Source organism: Barbus barbus, assembly GCF_936440315.1.
Source record: "Barbus barbus genome assembly, chromosome: 21".
In the NCBI taxonomy this organism is placed as follows: Eukaryota; Metazoa; Chordata; class Actinopteri; order Cypriniformes; family Cyprinidae; genus Barbus; species Barbus barbus.
The window spans coordinates 17,051,547-17,075,332 of record NC_136749.1 but is presented as its reverse complement, the minus strand read 5'-3'; the positions used below and the strand labels follow the sequence as shown (position 1 = coordinate 17,075,332).

The 23,786-nt window shown below is 39.7% G+C and overlaps 1 protein-coding gene across 1 annotated transcript in view; it reads right to left on the bottom strand.

The window, feature by feature from the left end:
- The window catches only part of LOC306887451 (polypeptide N-acetylgalactosaminyltransferase 1-like), a 103,938-nt gene that overhangs the window by 46,314 nt on the left and 33,838 nt on the right, over positions 1 to 23,786 (bottom strand). Inside the window, exon 2 of the mRNA XM_079445176.1 lies at positions 19,018 to 19,137. The gene's annotated coding sequence lies outside the window, so the exon portion shown is untranslated. The remainder of the gene's footprint in view (positions 1 to 19,017; positions 19,138 to 23,786) is intronic.

Genomic DNA, 23,786 nt, shown 5'->3' with positions numbered 1-23,786 from the left:
TCATCTGGGTTTAAAATAACACTAAGCATTGAATGGACAGAAAAAACACTGGCATTTTCAAAATATCTTCTTTTGTCATCCACAGAAGAATGAATGTCTTGCAGGTTTGGAAAAAAGTTTATGTATTCCAGTCCATTACAGGCTCTTTGAGCAGGAGGCTGCCCAGCACGCTGCAGTTGACAAAAACAAACCTGAAAGCCTCTCCTCTGTGACTCCGTCTCTCTCTCTCCAGAAAGCCGTACCAAACTTCTGTCATTGTCCCCGTTCAACTGTACCTATAGAGTTCTTTGAAGTGTGTTTGTGTGTGTCTCTTTGTGCTCCACATAAGGGAAGAGGGAATCTGCTTAGACAGGCATTTTTGAAGGGAACAGCAAGCCATCAAAAGACAAAAAGAAACACTGGCCACTGTCATTCCGTCACTCTTCCTTATTTCCTGGCCCACCCGGACATCAGCGCTAGAATAACACACTTTTATATGATTCACCATATCTCAAAAACCCTTTTACTGTAGGAAACAGTCCCATGTGTGGTATGTGACTTGCTACTGATATGATTATTATTATGATTACTTTTTCATTGGAATATCATTACATTTTTTGGTTACTCTTTATTTTAAGATCCAATTCTCACTAATAGCCAACCATTAACTTCGACTTTTGCCTCAAAAAACTATTAATTTGCTGCTTATTACTAGTTAGTAAGGTAACTGTTAAGTTTAAATACTGGGTAGGATCAGGGATGTAGAATATGGTCATGCAGAATATGAGCACTAATAAACAGCCAATATATGTTAATAATATTCATGCTAATAAGCAACTAGTTCATAGTGAGAATTGGTCCCTTTATTAAAGTGTTACCATATTTTTATATATGTGTCTCTTATGCTGATCAGGGCTGCCTTTTATTGGGAAATATCATTACTATTTAAAATAAAGTTTTTTTCTATTTTAACATATTTTTAAAAATTAATTTATTCTTGTGATGGCAAAGCTACATTTTCAGCATCATTACTCCAGTCTTCAGTGTCACGTGATACTTCATAAATAAATAATAATATGCTGATTTGGCACTCAAGAACCATTTCTTATTTTTTCAGTGTTTCAAAACTGTTGTGTCTTGCTTAATATTTTTTGTGGAAACCGTGATACATTTTTTTCACAATAAATAGAAAATTAAAAAGAACAGAATTTATTTGTTTATTATACCAATATAAAAGTCACTTTTAATCCATTTAAAGCATCCTTGCTGAATTAAAGTATTCATTTGTTTAAAAAAATACTGACCCCAATCTTTTGAACAGTTAGGCTGATGATAGACGGTGCAACTTTTTGAGCAATGTTGCCGTCAACGGGCAACCAGGTGAGACACAGGGCCCACGACTGATCTAAAGTATCCAGATAGAAATTACCCATTACCCATTCTCAATAGGAAAGTGCCCAAGCAACATTGCTCAAAAAAGTTGCCTCGTGTCTCATCAGCCTTATGTATATATACACAGACACACATAACTAAATAAAATAATTAATTTTATCTTAAACAGCACAGTTTCCTGAGAATGATCCACACATCTACTGCAGTAGGAGCGTGAGAGTAATTACGTCTGAGTGTCAGTGAGCTAATATACGCAGGTGCGACCATTAAGAGATATTTAAATGACATAAAATTGAATGTCAAACAGAACGGAGCAGTATGGTGCTAAAGCAGTCAAAAGCTTGCCAAAAACCTCTGGCATCTGATGTCTCTGAGGAGGTCTCACCAGCAGTCAGAGAGTGTGTGTGTGTGTTGAGCTCAAGGTTATGACTGGCACAGCGGTAACGCCACTGTTCTGGTGGTCCTCGTCCATCACAGTGGCATCGCCAAAGGCCCCTGCCCACGCCAGCTGGGCCAGGCATTCATCACCGTGACAACACACACATACACCTGAGTGAGCACAGGCCTGAGAGATGAAAACAGACACACATATCCCTTGTGCATCGGCTCAAAATGGCAAAGTCTGACATCACAAATACAAACATAGTCTGAATGAGAGTGTTTATGTCATCTAGAAACCTAAGAGGACAGGACGGGTTACACAACAGGATGAAAATATGAATGCTGCTGACGTGAGTGACTTGGAATATAGATATGACAGATATACACTCTCCTTTGGTGGAGGTTTGTGTGCGTGCAGTGTGTAACGTTCGGGAGTAGCCCTATGAGGTTACAGTATTAGATAAAGGAAATGAAGTTGTGTCCTAACTCCTGTGTTCTGAGCCCTTTCAAGGATGAAGTACGCTGTTTTCTAAGTTATAAAAGATTAATGGAGTACATTTGACAAGATGTAATGTAATGTAATTTCTTTGTAATTACTTGTAAATTTTACAAGTAATTTCTGAGAAAAAAACTGTAAAACTGTAAATCCTACACCTTTATTTCAGCGTAGCTGCTGGACTTGAAGTTTGCAAGCATCAAATCTATATTCACAATAAAATTTGACATTCTTATGCACTGTGTACGATAGATATGATTTCATATTTACTTTAAAAAAAGTTACATATTACCAGATTCCTTCCTTTCAAAGTGGTCAGTTTTTAGCTAGGAAAAGCTGTAATGTGTTTCAGACTTTACGCCAATAGGTCAAACGTCTGGATACATAAGATTACAGCAACAAAAGGCTGCATTAAATGAGAATTTTTTGTCATTTGCATATTTAAAAACATTAATTAATAATTAAAAATGCACTACGAGGCAACTGTGTGCACATGTTCAGGACATATAAGAATAATTGCCTCACAGGCACACACACACTTTTCTGTCTGCTCTCTGATGTATAAATAAAAGACAAAAAATTCCCGAAATAATTAAAAGAATAAAAGAAATAAGCAAAATCCTGGTCTAACAGTGTTTCTCCACTTTAGAAACATCGACCACAGTAAAGGTTGCTAATAAGTGAAGTGAAGAACAGGGGAGAAAATTCCATTTTAAAACAGCCCACAAAAATAGACTGGGGGAAAGATACACATGAGGATTTGGAGAGAGTAATTAGTAATTCCAATGGAATAATTCATGGGAAATTGTTCATTAAATTGTGTGACTGGATCACAATACAGAAATGCCTAATGCTTTTCACATTGTGGGAGCAAACAAAAAGCCTAGATCCTGTGATACTAAGGGTGTATTCACACCAGGAAAGTCCGATAGTTCACTTGCTTTGGTCCAGACCAAATATAATGTTTTTTTTTTTTTTTTGTTTGGTGCGGTTCCCTTTCACACTGCCCTTTTTGCAAGTGAACCAGAAATTGTAAACAAAACCACACGTGTGCCAAGGTCATCCATTCATTGGACAGAAATTCTCCAAGCAGGGAAAACAGGAAGTGCAAAAACAGGCTAATAATTGAGATCTTTCGTAGTGCAATTTTTATTCTTTTACTAATTTGCTGTTAAGTATACTAACGCAATATGAAGAAACTTATGAGCATCAAATGAGACAATGTCATACGATGTAATTACGACTTGCAGAAAATAAAATCTATAGATATAAAATACTTAAAGCATATCAAAATATTAGTTTAAACATTTAACCTAGATAAATGTGCACTAGGCGCATATCCAATCGTTTGTGCAGAGAGTGGAAGCTAAAGCGCACTTCAGGACATCAGTGGAAACTGACATTTCTTTCTAAAGACGCGTCCAATGAGGAGATGACAAGTCAGGATTTTTAACTTCATCTTTGTGACAATGACTCAAAAAACACTAGTTTATTAATAAATAATTCAAATATCTCCTTACTATTTTACCCAGACACATTCATTGTAACTTTTGCTGGAGCTTTGCGGCAAGCTTCAGCCTATTTAGTGCGCTCATGTCATGTCACGTTGCTGTGGGCGCTATGGTCACGAAAACTCATAATTTGCACATATTTTTAAGCATTGCGGTTTAAAAACAAGTGATTTAAGCGATTGAAATGCAAACAACAGCACTATATGCACAAGCTGTGTGTTTCCGAGCGTGTTTTCTGCAATTGGGTCGATCGAGGCCGGTTCATATTCACACCTTAAACGGACCGTACCAGAGTTCGTTTGAAACTGAACCGAGACTCCCTCTTCAGCTGGGTCTCGGTGCGGTTGTTTGGTGCGCACCAGAGTGCCCAAAAGATCCGCACCAGAGAGGGAAACGAACCAGAGTTCGTTTTAATTGAATCAAACAAGACAGGTGTGAATACACCCTAAGTTTAAGATTAAGTTTTGTGTAAAGGTCACAAAAAAACACCAAGCATTACAATATGTGTCACGAATCCTGGCCATGCACTTCCACCCATTCACCACCAGAGGTCACCCGTTCACCACATGGACTTTTCACACTACACAGCACATTGGACTCCATTTCCCATAATCCATTGCACTGACGACACGCACAGCTGTTCACAATTATCACGCCCACACCTGATATCCATCTCGCAATCACCATCACCCAATCACTCACTATTTAAACCTGGGACTTGCTCTTGCTCTCGGCCGAGTATTGTTTAGCACTTATCACTCTCATAGCGATAGCTACTCTACGGAGCCCTAGTCGTAGTCTTGCCTAGCCTGTTTTCCTGTGTTTTTGATACCTGCCTTTGTTTCCTGGATTTACCCCTTTGCCTTGCCGTTTGGACTCTGTTCGCTCCCTGTTTGGATTATTGCTCTCGACTCTGGATTATCTCTCTGCCTTGCCCCTTTGGATAATGTTCGCTGATCGTTGACCCACGCTTGCTCCACGGATTGCTCTGTCTTGTCCTTGCTATACCTGTTTGCCGATCTCTGACCCTGCCTGTTTTATGACCATGTTTTATAATAAAGCTTTGCACATGGATCCGCACGTCTCACGTCTCGTCAGCCCCGTAACAATATGTCACTCTATGCATAAAAATGACAAACAACATACTCTACTATCTAAACAGTACAAAACAGTTTGTCTACAATCTCTCTCTTCACCATCCTGTTCTCCCATTCCCCCATATGTGGAAAACACACTTCCTTAGACAAATACCATTGTCTTTTAAGCACTGGATGGTAATTGTTTCTCAGGATGACGTATGTAAAAGAACCTTAGCATGACTCTGTGTTATAGCTTGTGACTGCACACTGTGTCATGTGAGCATATAGTGATGAAATTTTATTATTAGTTTGCCTACAAAACCACCACTGGCTCTGCACCCCTTTACCTAAATTCACTACTTCAGAGCTATGTCCCCTCTAGAAGCTTGCGTTCTGCAAGTGAATGACGTATTATTGTGTACCATCCCAAAGAGGCCCCAAATCACTTTCACAGACTTTTTCACTAACTGTTCCCTCCTGGTGGAATGACCTGCCCAACTCAATCTGAGCAGCTGAGTTCTTAGCCATCTTCAAGAAACAGTTAAAACACATCTCTTCGATCTTTATTTGACCCTCTAACTCTAGCGCTCTCTTTTCTAATTCTCTTTTAGCTGTTGTCTTTGACTTTATTAACTAATACACTAGCTTTCTTTTTTTATTCTATCTACTTGTTTTCTTCATTAAAAAAAAAAAAGCACTCGCTACGTGTTCTGCGTTAGGCTAACCGAGACTTGTCATTGCGCTTACATATTGTTGCTGGTTTTGTATGCTTCTATTGTCCTCATTTGCAAGAAACTTTGGATAAAAGCGTCTGCTATATGTCTAAATGTAAATGTAGTAGGCCTATTATTTTTATTATTATTATTATTTTTACATTAATAATTAAAAGCATAATTGTTAAAACATAATATGCAATATTATTATTGTATAATAATAATCAAAATCAACAACCAAATAAAGTTATGTGTGAAAACTGGTGAAAATTGGTCTCCCTTGAGGAGAGAACCCCCCCTCATGATTGTAAAGCGCTTTAGGTGTACGGCAATACACAATAAAAGCGCTATATAAATGCATCATGCATTCATTCATTCATTCATTCCCTCCTTATCGATGGTCAAAACATATTTTTAAACAAACTTTCAGGCCATTTCCTTAAAGGGATAGTTCACCCAAAAATGAAAATTATGTCATTAATTACTGACCCTCATGTCCTTCCAAACCTGTAAAGACCTTCAACTTCGAAACACAAATTAAGATATTTTGGAATCCAAGAGCTTTCTGACTCTGCATAGACAGCAACGCAACTAACACGTTCAAGGCCGAGAAAGGTAGTAAGGACATTGTTAAAATAGTCCATGTGACATCAGTGGTTCCGGGAGACTGACCAGGAAGAGAAGAAATTGTTGAATAAAGTCATTATTTTTGTTTTCTTTGCACACAAAAAGTTTTCTTGTAGCTTAATAAAACTATGGTTGAACCACTGATGTCACATGAATTATTTTATTATCCTTAGTACCTTCTGGGCCTCGAACGTGGTAGTTCCGTTGCTCTCTATGGAGGGTCAGAAAGCTCTTGGATTTTATCAAAAATATCCTAATTTTTTCAAAAGACGAACAAAGGTCTTACGGGTTTGGAACAACATGAGGATAAGTAATGACAGAATTTTCTTTTTTGGGTGAACTATCCCATTAATGTAAATTAAAGGAGCAGTAAGTGATTTCTGAGAAACATTGTTGTAAGTGGATCGGGCCGAGTACCAAAATCACTTCTAGCCAATCACCTGTAAGGGGCATGTCCACTCATGATAGGGGTGTTACCTGTGTTGGTGGAGCAGTCAAGATAGGGGTGTGATTCTTTTGGGTAAGGGAGTGTTTGCTTTGATGACTGCGTTTTTGGTGATAGCATTTCTCAGAAATTGCTTACTGCACCTTTAAGAAATGACAATTCAGACGGGAATTAAAAGTACCACATGACACTGGTCTTTTAAATTTAAAAAAAGGTCAATTCAGCAAAGGATTTTCACACACATTACCGATTCAGACAGTAATAAAATATCTAGCACTTGTAAACGCTGTCATGACAGTATGTCCCTATGTAAAACAATTATTTGATTAGGACTATAGAGTATAACATTACTTGCTCAATGCAGGTATTGCACCTGCAAGGTATACTCACACACAACATAATCAGCAAATACCAGAGCGGGACTGTGATTGTTCTTTTAAGTTTCTGAGTTTCGCTTCCTGTGTTAACATCCTGCAAGGGATTCTTACCGTGCTTTCACATCATGCAATATTCATGCTGTTATCTGATACTGATACATATGGACAGGCACACCACCTGTGTGTCACATACAGAGGGGGGAGGATTCCAGTTCAAAACACCACACACAAACAGGAAAATTAGTTAGCCTTCGGTCACACAAACAAATCCACTACATGAAACATGAGAGAAACAGACAGACATGTGGGGGAAAGAAAGGGACACAGGAAGAGATCGAGTGAAAGAGCAAGAACAGTCGCATGCTAAAGCAGAGGAAAACAGCTCTGGCTGGCAGGAAAACAGATGGGCACAGAAACTCACTCGCTCACACCCCTGGTCACATCACACACACATGTCGAGATGTGAGACGGGAGGGTAATTAACTTTCTTTGGCTGTTGCCGTCTGTTAGAGAAAAGCAAATGAAACCCCTACAGCATCTCCTTCTTCCTACTCACAGTCCCTCCATCATTCTCTCTATGCCTCCAACTCAGTTATCTCCTGCTCAAAATGTTTCAGTTACGTTCTCCTATTTCGGACACAAACTAGCACAATAGAGAAAAGAGAAAATGTCAGTCGAGATTATGATATCTGTGTTAGTGCCTATATCTCCTCTCATGCACTTTTTATATCAAATATACATAAAAAACATAGAATGACACGATAAACACGATAGACTGAACAACAGAGACAGGCAGACAGATGGAAATAATGATAGCTAGAAAGAAAGAAAGAAAGAAAGAAAGAAAGAAAGAAAGAAAGAAAGAAAGGAAACAACAACAGATTGACAACAGACAGACAGAAAGAACAATAGATAGAACAGCAGACAGACAGACAGAAAGGTGAAAGGAAGATAGAAAGACAGACAGACAGACAGACAGACAGACAGAGGGACAGACAGAATAAATGAAAGACAGGCAGACAGACAGAAAGAATGACAAATCAACAGACAGATGGAAAGAACAAAAGATAGAATGACAGACAAACACATATAGACAGACAGAAAGAACGATAGAAATACAGAGAGATGGAGAGACAGACAGAAAGATTGAAAGACAGGCAGACAGAAAGAACGACAGAACGACAGATGCAAAGAGCAATAGATAGAATGACAGAAAAAGAAAGACAGACAGAAAGAACAATAGATAGAAAGATAGATGGGCTTGGGGCATCTGGGAGTTCCCTGGGGGTGGGTTTCTTGGGGGGTTCGGCGCTGGGGCTGCGATCTTGGCCTGGATGGGGTATTGGTGACTCTTGGGTGCTGTTTTTCTGGCGGCTGCATGCGGCGCTACTGGGGATGCCTGTGCCGGCGGACGTAGGTTGCCGGCCTGGCGGCTGCACTGTTCCAGGGTTGGTCCGGGGGGGGCTTGGGGTTCTGGGGGCGCTCTGCCTCCCGGTTGGGGTTACGGCTGGGCCTGGGGGGCTTGGGTCCTGATTGGTGTGCCGCCGGGAGCATGGGTTGGTGCATGCGCTTGGGCCCGGCCCTGGTGTGGGGGTCTTCGATACATCGGTGCCTCCGCGGGGGGGATCCAATAGAGGCAGGGAAAACGGGCTTAACCTGGGTGTCTTATTGTCTTATGTAGTCTGGGAGTTGAATGAGTGATGGGGTGGGGTAGTTTTTCCTCTGCTGTGGGGTCTGGTGGGCCGCCCCGGGCTGCCATGGGCCCTGGTCTGGATGGGCCTGGGCCCCCCGCCCTGGGCAGATTTGGGGTAATGGGGGTGCCTATGGGGGTCAGCGGGGGAGCTGGCTCCAAAGGGGGGGGTATTTTGCCCCCTCTGATGCTTTCCTCCCCATCCCTAAGGCTTCACTTCTCCCGCTCCATCACACCAACACATAGGTAGGGTTTTGAGGTGCGGGTGTGTCGCTGGGATGCGGGGGAGGTGGTACTCCTCTGTCTCCTCGTGGACACCTGCATCTCAATCACACATTACAGCTTAGACATTCTCATTACTTACTGTCACATGACACATACATATAGGGCCTTGGGGGTGGGCACACTGAATGGCATCCGGAGGGCGGTCTGTTCATTCAGCCTTCCCTCTGGTGCCAGTGCCCACTTCTCAATTTTAAGTTGCACATAGACATTGAGGGCTCTAGGGAGGGGACGAGCTGACACAAGCTTGTGGAGGGTGCCCCTCCCCTGTTTTAAAGCACCCCTGTTTTAAAGCACCTTAGAACAACACACACCAACACTACATTTGAGCGGGAGAGGTGAAGCATGGGGTCTTTTTTTTTTTTTTATCTCACACCCCTGTTCTCTGTTCTCTGTCCGGGGCCGGGGGCTGTGAGGATGAGCTGGCCGCCCGGTCGGGGTCTGGGCTGGTGGTCTTCTCTGCTGCTGCGGGGACCGGGGTGGTCTTCCTGTCCCCACGCCAGAGCGAAGGGGGTTCAGCTCCGGGATCGGGCGCTGATTACCCCTCTGGGGGTGGTGGTGCCTGGATCTAGGAGTATAGAGTGCATATAGGGAGTGTGAGTGTGGGTACCATGTCCATTTTTGTGTGTCTACATGTGGGGCGAAGGTGAGAATATTCGTTGCGTGCATGAGGGTGGGAACGTATGCTTGTGTATATGTGTGCTTGTTCGTCTACGTCTATGTGTCAGGTCGGGCCTTAGACTCCACCTCACTCATCATCTCAGTCGACCCCCACCCCACCACCATGCCCTGCCGGTGGAGGATGCCGCCGGTGCGTTGGTGGTTTCTCACGCCGGGGCAGGATGCTCGGGTGAGCGCTGGCCCACTCTCGGCGGTCGCTTGGCGGGGCCTGGCCCTACTGGCCTTGCTGGGCCCCGGTTGGGGGGTGGGGGGCCCTTGGATCTCCGGGCCCAGGGCTCGGTCTGCCCTGGTGTGGTCGGCTGCCGGCGGAGCCTGCGGGCTTGCCGCCACGGCACCCTGGGGTGTCTATACTGTGGCTGTCGGATGTCCCACCTTCGGGCTCTCCTCTGCCCTTTTCTGGGGGGGGGCCGCAGTTGTCCCTGCGGTGGTTCCCCTGGGGGTCCCGTGCCCTGGGGGGCCTCCGGATGTTTGGGGCCTGGGTCTCTTCCATGCCTGCTTCATGCCTTGCGGGATGGGGCTGTTGTTCCCCACACACACACTATTAAACATTTACATGGAGGAACCTTATGAACACAAGCGCGCTCACACACACAGGTGTACACTCAAGCATTCACATTGGTGTAAAAACGGGTGCTCACAGACACACATTGTTCTGATCTGCTGTTGCTTCAAAACTTATTTTGTAATATTAGTTATGCGTGTTGCTCAATAACATTTAACATTTAGAATTTATTGTGATTCATACAGATGTTGGTTGTTGCTGCAGTTTCTCTGATGTTGTGTCTTCTGTTGTGTCTTCTGTTGTTTTCTCTTTTTGTCAGCAGGTATCGAAGCAAATTGTTCGAAGCAAAATATCGAAGCAATTTTTTTTTTTTTCTCTCTCTCTCTCTATCCCCCATTCTCTTTTTTTCTCTCTCTCTCCCCCTTCTCTGTTGACTTTATCCACAATTTTTTTTTTTTTGTTTATTTTGTTTTCTAATTCCTTTTTTTTTTTTTATTATTATTATTATTTGTATTATTATCATTATAATTATTATTATTATTATTTTTTTTTTTTTTTTTTTTCTTTCTCTCTCTTGTTTTCTCTGTCCCCTGGTCTTGTCGGTCATAGTATGGTTAAATAAAAGGGTATATAAAATTTAATTAATTAATTAATTGAAAAAAAAAAACAATTAATAAATAAATGTATAAAAAAAAAAATATAAAAAAAAAAAAAAAAGGCTGTGAATGATGATAGCATAGCTACACATACGTACTGTCATGTGTTATCTGTGTTACTGACAGGCCGGGAAAAAAAAAAAAGATAGAAAGATGGAGAGACAGACAGCTAGAAAGACAGACAGGGACAGACAGACAGAAAGAATGACAGAACAACAGAAAAATGGAAAGCGCAATAGATAGAACAATAGACAAACACAGACGGACAAACAGATGAAAGAAAGACAGACAGACGGAAAGAACAAAAGAAGGACAGATAGACAGATGGAGAGACAGACAGACAGAAAGAACAACAGACAAATGAAAAGTGCAATAGATAGAACGATAGATAGAAAGCACTATAGATTGAATGACGGACAGACAGAAAGAAAAATAGATAGAATGACAGAAAGACATATAGAGACAAACATCATCTAAATTGCATGCAAATTGATCCCTTTTTATTAATTAATTGCAAATGAATCTCTCTCTCTTTCTCTCTCTATAAATATATACACTGCAAATATGTCTTTAGTAAAAAACAAGAAAAGGTTCTTGGACAAAAAAAACACTATGACAACCTATTGACTGGACTGCACATTTTCTTTCATTTGTGAAAAATTCAATATGGCGTCTACGCTTACTACAGTCAAGAGGCCATTTGCACATTCATACAGGTCTTGACCTCAGTATGACATTGAATTATGCATATTAGATTAGTCCATCCCAAACAGCAGCCAGATAAATGAATTACAAGGCTGATGGCATTACAGAATGAATGGGTCATAAAAATCGAACGAGCTGCGCTTTATCAGATTTCAGCTCAACTAACATGCGTGCAAACCGCAGGAGCACACATCCACGCCGCATTGAAGAACAGCGTGCATGCAGAGACCAAGCGCTCTGGGCAGGGGGTACTAAAGACATCGGAAACAGCTCTATTTTTGTCTGACTGAAGTGTGCATATGATCCATGTGTGATGTGATTCAAGTCCTTTTCAATTGGTTTGCTTGTCAGTTCAGGTTAAATATGCATCATGCACACTGAGGGATCACATCATAAGATCACATGATTACAACGCTGTTATCAGTATAAGGGTCATAACTAGGGTAGAGATGGAGGACTAGTTTGTTTGTTTGTTCGCTCCTTCATTCCAAATGTTTACTTTAGCTTTAATATTTCTTCAGAGATGCTTCTTCTCAGAGAGGATTTTAACATGCCAACAGTGTGTTGTGCATTAGTGTGCGTTTAGACTTCCAGTGTGGCAAAATCTCTCTGAGAAGTTGCGTCAATCATAACAATAAATTCCAAGGCAATTATAGAGACTTAGAATCGCCTGCTGTGAGCAATGATTCTGCTATTTTGCATAATCTGCAGGTCTATGATAGTTGTGCAATACAAAGTGAACATATTTAGCCTGTCTACTAAAGAGCTGTGTATTCTTGGGTTTAGGCTTGGCTATTTTATAATTGTTCGTCGATGTGCACATACAGATGCATTTTTGTGTATCAAGTTGGAATCAAATGTTAAATGTTCTTTTAACTGGATAGAAACTCATTAAACTATCTTTCTTATTCATACACACAGCCTTGGCAAGAAACTCCCTCAGTGTCAATACTGTACTAAATAACTTGGCATTTAACACACTAGATACAATTAGCACTACCACTCAAAAGGACTTTTCCTGCTGCAAAGTACGCACTTCACACATCATAGTTTGCACTGGGGGATTTTTTGAATTTAAGGTTTAAATAGTCACAGCTAACACTTCATTGTTTGTAGGTTTGCATGCAGCAGTGCAGTGGCAGACTGTTGAAGGATATGACACACGCGACTGCTGCATTTCACTAACTTCCTTTTAGGTATCTTTCAGAGCAACAAAGGCAGTCTGGTAAGGGAAGGTCAGGGACATCAGAACCTGCTGATTGTGTCACATGGTTAACTGTCTTTAACAGGATTTGAAGGAAATATAAAAGCTGGTGTTGATCAATTGAATCCCTGCCAGCACTAAATTTCAGTGCGTTTCCAGAAACATCAATATTGAAGATTGAGAAATTACACTGAATTACATTTGGCATTGTGTCTCAAGAAAGACACTACTTGATAAAATCATATCTTATTTGGTACCAGTAAAGTTGCCAAGATTATCTAATCAAACACAATGAATTAATTTCAATTAATTTCTTTCAATTGTTTTTTATGAAAACCACAATGGTTAAAAACATCTGAATGACCTAAGGCCTTTCACCTTACAGTTTTTAGTGCATTTGCTAAATCATACTGTTCCTCCTGAAACACTACATAGCAACAAAAACACTACATCACTACATCCCAAACACCTGCAGCACTTCAAACAATCGTTCTGCATAAGTGGGGATGAATAGATCTATTGAAATAGATGTGTGAAGTGAACCGACTGCTTCAGAGACAAGAGTCGAAATAAGCTTGCACTAAAATTGTAGTTCTAAAATACACTGTAAATAAACTGTAACTAACATATTACATATATGCATTAAGCAATATATAAAGAAATTTATACTTTTGTTCAGGAAGGACGCATTCAATGTATCAACAGTAACAGTAAAGTTATTTCTATTCATCAAAGAAACCTGAATTAAATGATTCCACAAAACATAACAGTCTGTATTTTTCGATCAAATAAAAAAAAATGATCAAATAATTCTTAAAGAACCGAACCCAAACTTTTGAACTGTGGTGTAGTTCATATCTATCGGCAAAAACACTTTGTGAAAGGTGATGTTTTCTATTCTGGCTAACATAAACCCCAATTATTAACAATTCACAGAGCTGTTTCTAAAAAGAGAGGCAAATTAGCACAAAGCCACCTGTAAAAGACATTGAAATACACAACTGAATTAAACTCACATACTGTAGAAACACGAGCCACCTACTGTGAGAGCAAAAAAACAAAAAAAGACTGATATGGACTCCACGTTTGAGAGAGAGAGAAAAAAAATTGAGAAATGTTTGTTTCCTGTAATGATAATTCATCACGTATTCAGAAGAGGTGTTGAAAAAATGTTCAAAATGTGGAGGTTTATGACTATGTATGTGTGTAATGATAAAACATCAAAGAAAAAAATCCAACTCGGAGCAGGATGGAGCTGCCAGACTTAGTTTCATAATTAACACACAAGTGAGATACGCTCCTGCATAATGAACTCTCTGTGAATGACAGCAAAAGAATCGCGGCTGTTTAACAGACCCAAACCAGTTATCAGGGCGAGCTTCTGTGTCCTAATAACTCCTGCAGAGCACGTCCAGCTCCTGCTCTATAGAGACATTCAAGCCAGTGTAAAACTTCTGCATTCGGCCGTGTGTGGGAGTCATTTCTGTCTGAAGCATCTGTCTCAACTATTCATATTTGTGACCTTGGACCACAAAACCAGTCTTAAGTCACTGGGGTATATTTGTAGCAATAGCCAAAAATACATCTATTTTTCTTTTATGCCAAAAATCATTAGGATATTAAGTGAAGATCATGTTCCATAAGATATTCTGTACATTTTCTACAGTAATAATTGCTAAGAACTCCATTTGAACAGCTTAAAAAGGCAATTTTCTCAGTATTTAGATTTTTTTGCACCCTCAGATTCCAGATATTCAATTAGTTGTATCTCGCCCAAATATTGTCCTATCCTAACAAACCAAAGCTTATGTTGTGCTTCAGATATTGCATACGATGACAAGACATAAATGTGCAACAGTAGCTCAGCTGCTATTAAAAATAATGTAACTTTTACAAGATACTTTTGCCTACGATCAGCGCTGTAGCATGGCAAAACACTACTGCGCTACTTGTGTTTTACTGTATTGTCTATGGTATGTAACTATGCAACAGCGAGCTGAGGCAAAGAGGCGAGCTGTGTAAAGAACTGGTGCACGTGGAAATATGAAATGTAAGTGTACATACCTGTTTACATACCCCTTTTTTAAAGAAATCTCTTCAGTTCACCAAGGCTAAACTGTAAAAAAATTTCCAGCTACTTTAACTTAAATACATAAGTCCAGTTGCTGCTTAAAAGTATAATCAAACTGACTGTACAAGTTAATTCAACTTGAATTATATTAAACTGACTTAAAATGAGTTGAATCTTGTATTAAATAATGAAAAATGGAAAACTTATTAATTAATTAATTAATTTGATAAGTTAAAGTAATGAAAAACATTTGTTGACATGGTCCTATTATTTTTACAGTGTACATTTATGTGCTCAAAATATAATTTTTTAAAAATATTTACAAGTGAAATATTATTGCAATTTAAAATATCTGTTTTATATTTTAATACATTTTAAAATGTGTTTTTTTTTTCTAATGATGGCAAAGCTAAATTTTCATCAGCCAATTATTCTAATATGCTGATTTGCTGCTCAAGAAACATTTATTTGATCCATCCTTGCTGAATAAAAACTATTATTTATTTTACTAATTGAATTTAATGATTTTAATTAACAATTAATGATTCCCTGTGAATCATTAAATACACATTGTCATGACGATTTAAGTCTCACAAACCTTGTTTAATTTCGAAATGAACAGTGATCATATCATGCAGTTATGTAAGTCTGATGTGGGCTCGTCATACTGATTCAAATCGATAGCTCATAGGTTTGTGAGACTTTCTGAATGATTCATTAAGTACTAAAGCAATTCATTTGTTTGGGTAATACCGGTTGCTATGTATGTTTTGTTTATTTGCGTGCTACTCAATAGACAGATGTTTTCTTGCCTTTATTTTAGTAGCACACAGTTTCTTTACACATTCATTTCAGACTGCAAGCTAACCACTGGTGTGTGTGTAGACCCATAACCAAACGTGATAAATACAGTGGTGTGAAAAAGTGTTGGCCCCCTTCCTGATTTCAGATCATCAAACAAATTTAAATATTAATCAAAGGTAACACAAGTAAACACAACATGCAGTTTTTAAAAGAAGGGTCACACCCAGGCCTGATTACTGCCACACCTGTTCACAATCAAGAAATCACTTAAATAGGACCTGCCTGACAAAGTGAAGTAGACCAAAAGATCCTCAAAAGCTACACATCATGTTGAGATCCAAAGAAATTCAGGAACAAATGAAAAAGAAAGTAATTGAGATCTATCAGTCTGGAAAAGGTTATAAAGCCATTTCTAAAGCTTTGGGACTCCAGCGAACCACAGTGAGAGCCATTATCCACAAATGGAGAAAACATGGAAAAGTGGTGAACCTTCCCAGGAGTAGCCGGCCAACCAAAATTACCCCAAGAGCGCAGCGACGACTCATCCAAGAGGTCACAAAAGACCCCACAACAACATCTAAAGAACTGCAGGCCTCACTTGCCTCAGTTAAGATCAGTGTTCATGACTCCACCATTCCAAGACGAAAACAGCTGCTGAGCAAAAAGAACATAAAGGCTCGTCTCAGTTTTGCCAGAAAACATCTTGATGATCCCCAAGACTTTTGGAAAAATACTCTGTGGACTGACGAGACAAAAGTTTAACTTTTTGGAAGGTGTGTCCCCCATTACATCTGGCGTAAAAGTAACACAGCATTTCAGAAAAAGAACATCATACCAACAGTAAAATATGGTGGTGGTAGTGTGATGGTCTGGGGCTGTTTTGCTGATTCAGGACCTGGAAGACTTGCTGTGATAAATGGAACCATGAATTCAGCTGTCTACCAAAAAATCCTGAGGGACAATGTCCGGCCATCTGTTTGTGACCTCAAGCTGAAGCGAACTTGGGTTAGGGGGGAAGACAATGATCCAAAACACACCAGCAAATCCACCTCTGAATGGCTGAAGAAAAACAAAATGATTTTGGAGTGACCTAGTCAAAGTCTTGACCTGAATCCTATTGAGATGCTGTGGCATGACCTTAAAAAGGCGGTTCATGCACGAAAACCCTCCAATGTGGCTGAATTACAACAATTCTGCCAAGATGAGTGGGCCAAATTTCCTCCACAGCGCTGTAACAGACTCATTGCAAGTTATCGCAAACGCTTGATTGCAGTTGTTGCTGCTAAGGGTGGCCCAACCAGTTATTAGGTTTAGGGGGCAAGCACTTTTTCACACAGGGCCATGTGGGTTTGGATTTTGTTTTCCCTTCATAATAAAAAACTTCATTCAAAAACTGCATGTTGTGTTTACTTGTGTTATCTTTGATTAATATTTAAATTTGTTTGATGATCTGAAACATTAAAGTGTGACAAACATGCAAAAAAATAAAAAATCAGAAAGGGGGCCAACACTTTTTCACACCACTGTATATGAAAAATTCCCCACAATGCAACAATAGTGCACAACGTACCAGTCTAATTTCAGAAACCGGCAGTGAGTGATTATTTCACCGAAGGAGTGTGTGTGTGTGTGTGTGTGTGTGTGTGTGTGTGTGCACCAAAGGGCTGGAAATAGAGGGACATTATGAACAGGAAACTTTCAAGGCTTCTTGGTTCTATTTTCAAAACTGCTAAAAAAAGCTTTCCTACTTTTTTGTTTTAAGAAAATCTTATAAAAAATACAGAAGATTGACAGGAAATAATGACCGCTCAAAGAAACTGAGGGAGGTTCATTGTGATGCAGAACATCCACACACTGTAATGGCAAATTTGGTGTAGAAATCAGACAACTGCGAGGTACAACTGCGCTTCCCCCAAGCCTGTGTTTGCAACTTCCTCTTCCTCTCACAGACGATTACATGCCTCGAGCACAGGCTCTTTCAAACCAGCACAGCTAACAAGCAACAGGGTGACGGAGATGGAGGGAGCTGTGATGCAAAAACTGCACCCAATGCAGAAAACAAACACAAATTGATTACCAATGCACAGCCTGGCAGCAACAGCAAGTACAATTAAATACTTCAATTCACAATCATTCAGACATTTTGTGGTGTAACCCAGATCAATATACATTACTGTCCATTTAAAGTTTAGAGTGCTATACACACACACACTCACATTATAAACAAACTGCTGAAAGTAAATCTTTTCAAATTGGTGTTTCTTCAACTTAGGGAACCTTTTGATTTCATTTGTTTCTATTTGTTAGGCAAAGATCTCATTAAAATAGACCTGAAACCTTTTTATCATCCCCTTATTATTATATTTTGCTACTTTGAATGAATTCAAACACATTTTGTAAAACGGATAGTTCCAGTTTTTCTGATTGGCTGAGCCACGTTCGAAACTGTTGTAAATTACTCTGCAAACATACACCTTTGTTTTCATTTGTGTGTTGCTCAGCAACCACTTTGTGTGTTGCTCAGCAACCACAACCGTTTCTGAGGAACTACATTGTTTGGTGGAAAAATAATGTTTTTATTAATATCATTACACATTATTTCCTCAGTTTTATTTTGTGAAACCTTACTACGTATATGGAATAACTGTTTTATAAGCCCCAAGAAGCCATGGTTTACAGAGAATTTATAACAGCTAAGGGAGTTTGGGGGGGGGGGTTACTGTTATAAATTCACTGTAAACCATGGCTTCTTGGGGCTTATTGCTTTATTGTTGTTTGGCTCTTGCGCCACTTTACATCTTAAAACATGAAAATCCATACAAAAGTATAAAGTATTACTTCCTACAGATGTAAAATTACAATAATGTAAATAAATAGTGATTTTAATATTCATTGTGTGAAAATGATTTATGTACATTTTTTAATGACGACTGACCCACATTGAGGCATTATTTTCTTAACACAAAATAAGATGGCATATCATTTAAAATTAAGCTGTAAATTTGTTAAGTTGGAAAAAAAAATTAACTAAAGAATATTTTGTAATTGTGTGGATTTTTAATATATAAAATTTTAGCTGTGAAGTAAACCTTAGCAAGCCAATAAACACAACTTTACTTGAGATGCGGTAAAATGACAGTGCACTGGAAATATTGATTATTTAAAACTGGAAAAATAATGTTTCCAATTGCATAAATCGTAAACTTAAAAAAAATCCATCACATTACATTGGGAAAGACTGCAATAATATTCTTCGCTTTCAGGCACTGCAAGTATGCAAACTCCATTGTCATGCTAAATTAATCATGCATTGTGAGTAAAACTGAGCTGACATTAATTCACACTTTGTATAATAAAGAGACTACCCATAATCACATAAATCACATAATGACATAATTGTCTGCTGTATATTCAGTGCATACCTGTTGAGCTGTGTCAGAGTGTGTGAAGGAAGACAGTCTCGTGTCCTACAGCGCAGGGGCTCCAGATGAGGGGAGGAGCTTGAGGTCCCGCCACAGAAAACTGTTACTCACGCATGCTCCCTGTAACATACAAAGACAAGTGTTAGAGAGTGAAGTGACATACGGCCAAGTATGGTGACCCATACTTGGAATTCGTGCTGTGCATTTAACCCATCCAACGTGCACACACACAGCAGTGAACACACACACACCGTGAACATACACCCGGAGCAGTGGGCAGCCATTTATGCTGCGGCGCCCAGGGAGCAGTTGGGGGTTCGGTGCCTTGCTCAAGGGCACCTCAGTCGTGGTATTGAGGGTGGAGAGAGCGCTGGACATTCACTCCCACCACCTACAATCCCTGCCGGCCGGAGACTCGAACCCGCAACCTTTGGATTACGAGTCCGACTCTCTAACCATTAGTCCACGACTTCCCCATATATATGATATATACACATATCCATTAACATATATATATATATATATATATATACACACACACCCCTATACATCTACATATAAACAGAGCGATAAAGTTAAATACAAATAAAACACATGCAATAAGTTTCGGGTCTAACCAAAGCCACATTTACTGTATAACACCTAACAAATACTGTGCAAATACAAACTATTACACTAAATAATTATAGGCTATATCATATCAATACCATGTTGTTTATCAGTTTTACTCAGAAAGTAATGTACATTGTAATGGATGTAGGGCCTAATCCATTTTCACCAGTATGTGAAAATGGATAATGGTATAAATGGTATGTGAAAACCAGTATGTGTGGATAACATTTCTCTGCTGTACAAAGCAAGTAACTTTGGATAAAAGCATGACTAAATGTAAATGTAAGTAAACAACTCAGCCCCTCAAAAATCCTCACTTTTAGTCACATCCAAAACAAAATGAACTTGAAACAAGAAATTATCAATAAGTAAGCCAGTTTTTAGCAAATAAATTCAATGTCCACCCCTGTGCCACCACTATCTATACAATCAATCGCACCCTTGTGAATCATAATATGACAAAGGACAACATCGACCACATCAGGTGCAGCATTTCAGTCAAAGTCTGAGACTTTCTTTTGCAAAAACAAAAACTGATGTCTCTCTATGTCATCTAAAAAAAAATCATCTCTAAAACCTGTTTATCAGACATCACACATTCCTTTTCAAAAGGTTTCAGGAGACCTAAAGCAGAATGAGCACTATGATCGGTGATTAAGGTTCAGACTCAGAAATCAGAAATCACTATGAAAACGAATCAGCCACATACAGCGCAAATCTATCAAATGAAGAGCAAAGTCATGATCGAAAACGACTAGAAGATTATTTCAGACAGCCTCTCCTCGTCCTCTTTCCAGCCTAATATATTCTCTTCCTTTCCCTCATTACCTCCCTCTCCTGCATCTCAACTCAAGTGTTTGTGCACTGTGTGCGAGTTTGTAGAGCCGATGGAGTCAGAATCGGTTATTCCGGGTTACTCTCCTACACCGCATTCTGAGCGAAGATGAATAAAAGATCAACATGCAGCCCAACATCTCTATCAGACGGAGAGAGTGACACTCGCACACACAGTAGCAGCGAGGTCTTGAGCGAGGTGCTGGTCATCAAAAGCACTTTTCTAAACCCTCACACACTGTACAGACCTTTCCACAGTCCACCGCACAACACACACACACACACACACACACACACACACACAACGCAATGACTGTGTTTGTTAGACAAACTTCCAAAAACCTGATTGTGTTTCTAAGGTGTTTGACATTGCTAGTGCTAGAGCCTTTCCCAGGAACCATGGCAACAGCTGCTAGGTGAACAAAGGCCCAATTAAAGACTCTCATCTACTGTGGGCAGGTCACTACAGCAACAAACAGCCTTTATATCCTTCACAAGACACCGAAACACACCAAATACACACATAGAGACATATTTCATATATTCTGCTAGCTTTTTTTTTTTGGCAAAGTTTCTTTATTTATTTTTTCTTTAGTTTTAGATAAATACCTTGCAAATGCAAGCTGTCATCAAGTGGATATTAAAATGCCCCAATGTACAAAGTAAACAACTCACCAACAATTTGAGATTGTTGGTGAGTTGAAATAATAATTGAAATAATAATGTACTCGTTCTAATAAATTCATATTGTAGTGTACTCATTCTAATATATTTTTAAAAATCATATTTACATTGCTGGTAGGTTATCATTGCTCAAATTAACACGCTTTCTATGTTTAAAAAATAAAAATTAGAAGAGTTCTAAACTAATGCGCTGTCTTCCTAACGCACACACACGCTCAGTCATTCACATAGATTACGTTGCGGCCGCCAATGAAATTCAGGAACAAACTTTTTAGCGCTGTCCTGCAATTTTATTAATTAAATAGGTTAATCGCTCAAGAGCTACATTATATTTCTCAACAAGGAGCTGGTAACATCATTGTTTCTAAAGGAATTAAAGCCACAGCTTCACTGTTAATAGAGAAACGCGGCAAAACAGTGGTAATTCATACATGCATACACAGCCTCTCTCAACCAGTTCACCTGTTCTCAACTCCACAGGACCTCCAATCAACCACATCCATTGCTCTAACTCCCATCTTCTCCTTCTGTCCCCTCACTGAGGCAGAAGTATCCAAACTTCTCCTCTCCAGCCATCCTACAACATGTCCTCTCGACCCAATCCCCTCACACCTTCTCCAAACAATCTCTCCCACACTCTTACCGGCACTCACACACATTATCAACACATCTCTCCTCACAGGCATCTTCCCCACAGCATTCAAGCAGGCTCAGGTAACCCCACTGATCAAAAAACCTACATTAAACACTTCTCTTTTAGAAAACTACAGACCTGTCTCTCTCCTTCCATTCGTAGGGAAAACACTCGAACGAGTTGTCTTCAACCAGCTCTCACGGTTTCTTTCACAGTACAACAAACTGGATGCTAAACAGTCAGGTTTCAGGAGTGGCCATTCAACAGAGACTGCGCTACTCTCAGTCACTGAAGCCCTGCGAATTGCAAAGGCCTATTCCAAATCATCAGTCCTCATTCTGCTGGATCTTTCTGCTGCTTTTGACACTGTCAATCATCAGATTCTCCTGTCTACCCTCTCATCACTGGGCATCACTGGGATTCCACTTCGCTGGTTTGAATCCTATCTCACCGGTAGATCTTTCAGGGTGGCCTGGGGAGGGGAGGTATCCAAACCACATCAACTGATCACTGGAGTTCCTCAGGGATCGGTTCTTGGACCCTCCTCTTCTCCACATACACTACATCGCTGGGTCCCATCATACATGCACATGGCTTCTCCTATCACTGCTACGCCGATAACACACAGCTCTATCTCTCTTTTCAACCAGATGACCCAACGGTAGCTGCACGGATCTCAGGCTGCCTGGCGGACATCTCGGCATGAACTCGGCAGAGGACTTGACGGATTATCTACGTGACTCCGACTTCACGAGACTAATAGACCACAGAGATAGAATTCAATTCAGCACTTTTATTTCCAACATGCTCTAATTCATGGCTGTGTTATTTCAGGCAAAGTTATATCTTTATAGGGACAGGGCTTGACAGAGTATCTTATTTATCATATTTCTTAGAGCCAAGTTGCATAAACTATATATATCAGGCATTTATGTAATACATCTAATTTGTGCATTAATGACTATAATATTTAATAGTTTACTAACTACAGCAAATCAAGTACCTGCACGCCGTTGTTGTTGTTGTCTCGTCTCCCCTCAGACGCGCTGCAATTGCGATCATGCACGCAATTCTCAAAACACCCACAAGATAGCGGTGTTTATCGGGGAATCCGATATTACAAACCCGATATCAGATTATGGAAAATGCTTAAATATCGGGAAAATATCGGTAAATCGATATATCGGTCGATCTCTACTCAGCACCCTCCTACTTCCACTCACTATTACGAACCTACATCCCCTCCAGAAGTCTGAGATCTGCTAGTGAGCGACGCCTTGTGGTATCATCACAGAGAGGCTCAAAATCACTCTCCAGAACATTCTCGTTCACCATTCCTGGCTGGTGGAATAATCTTCCCACCCCTATCCGGAATGCTGGATCCCTGTCCATTTTCAAGCTACAACTGAAAACTCATCTCTTTCGGCAGTACTTGACTTCATCCTATACTCAAAAAAAAGAACCTTAATCTTTCCCTCTATCCTTCTCTCCCTCCCTTACTAGCTTGTACTTATTTGAACAATGACTGAGACTTGGTGTTACGAGCACTTCCTCTGTCTGATTGCCTCTTCAAGATGAATCGCTTTTTGTATTCCCCAATTGTAAGTCGCTTTGGATAAAATCTTCTGCCAAATGACTAAATGTAATCGATACAGGGCCAGCTCTATCGATACTCGAATCATCAAATCTCTGTGTCGTATCGATGTATCCAACACAGCACTAATGAAAGATATATTTTAAACAAAAATAATGGACAAAAATACTGTATCAAATATTTTATAAATTAATGAAAAAATAGGGATGTACAATACATCAGTTATTTATTAGTTATTTTAATTATTTTATTTATTTATTTTTAAACATTTGAGATGGGGAAGTTTCCAAAATTTAGTTGATTTGACACAGAATGACCCATCTGTCCTGGCTAGTCCAGTTGCTGAATACTAAATTGACATATTCAAATATTGAATATTGAATATTTGAATATGCTGAAAACTACCATGAC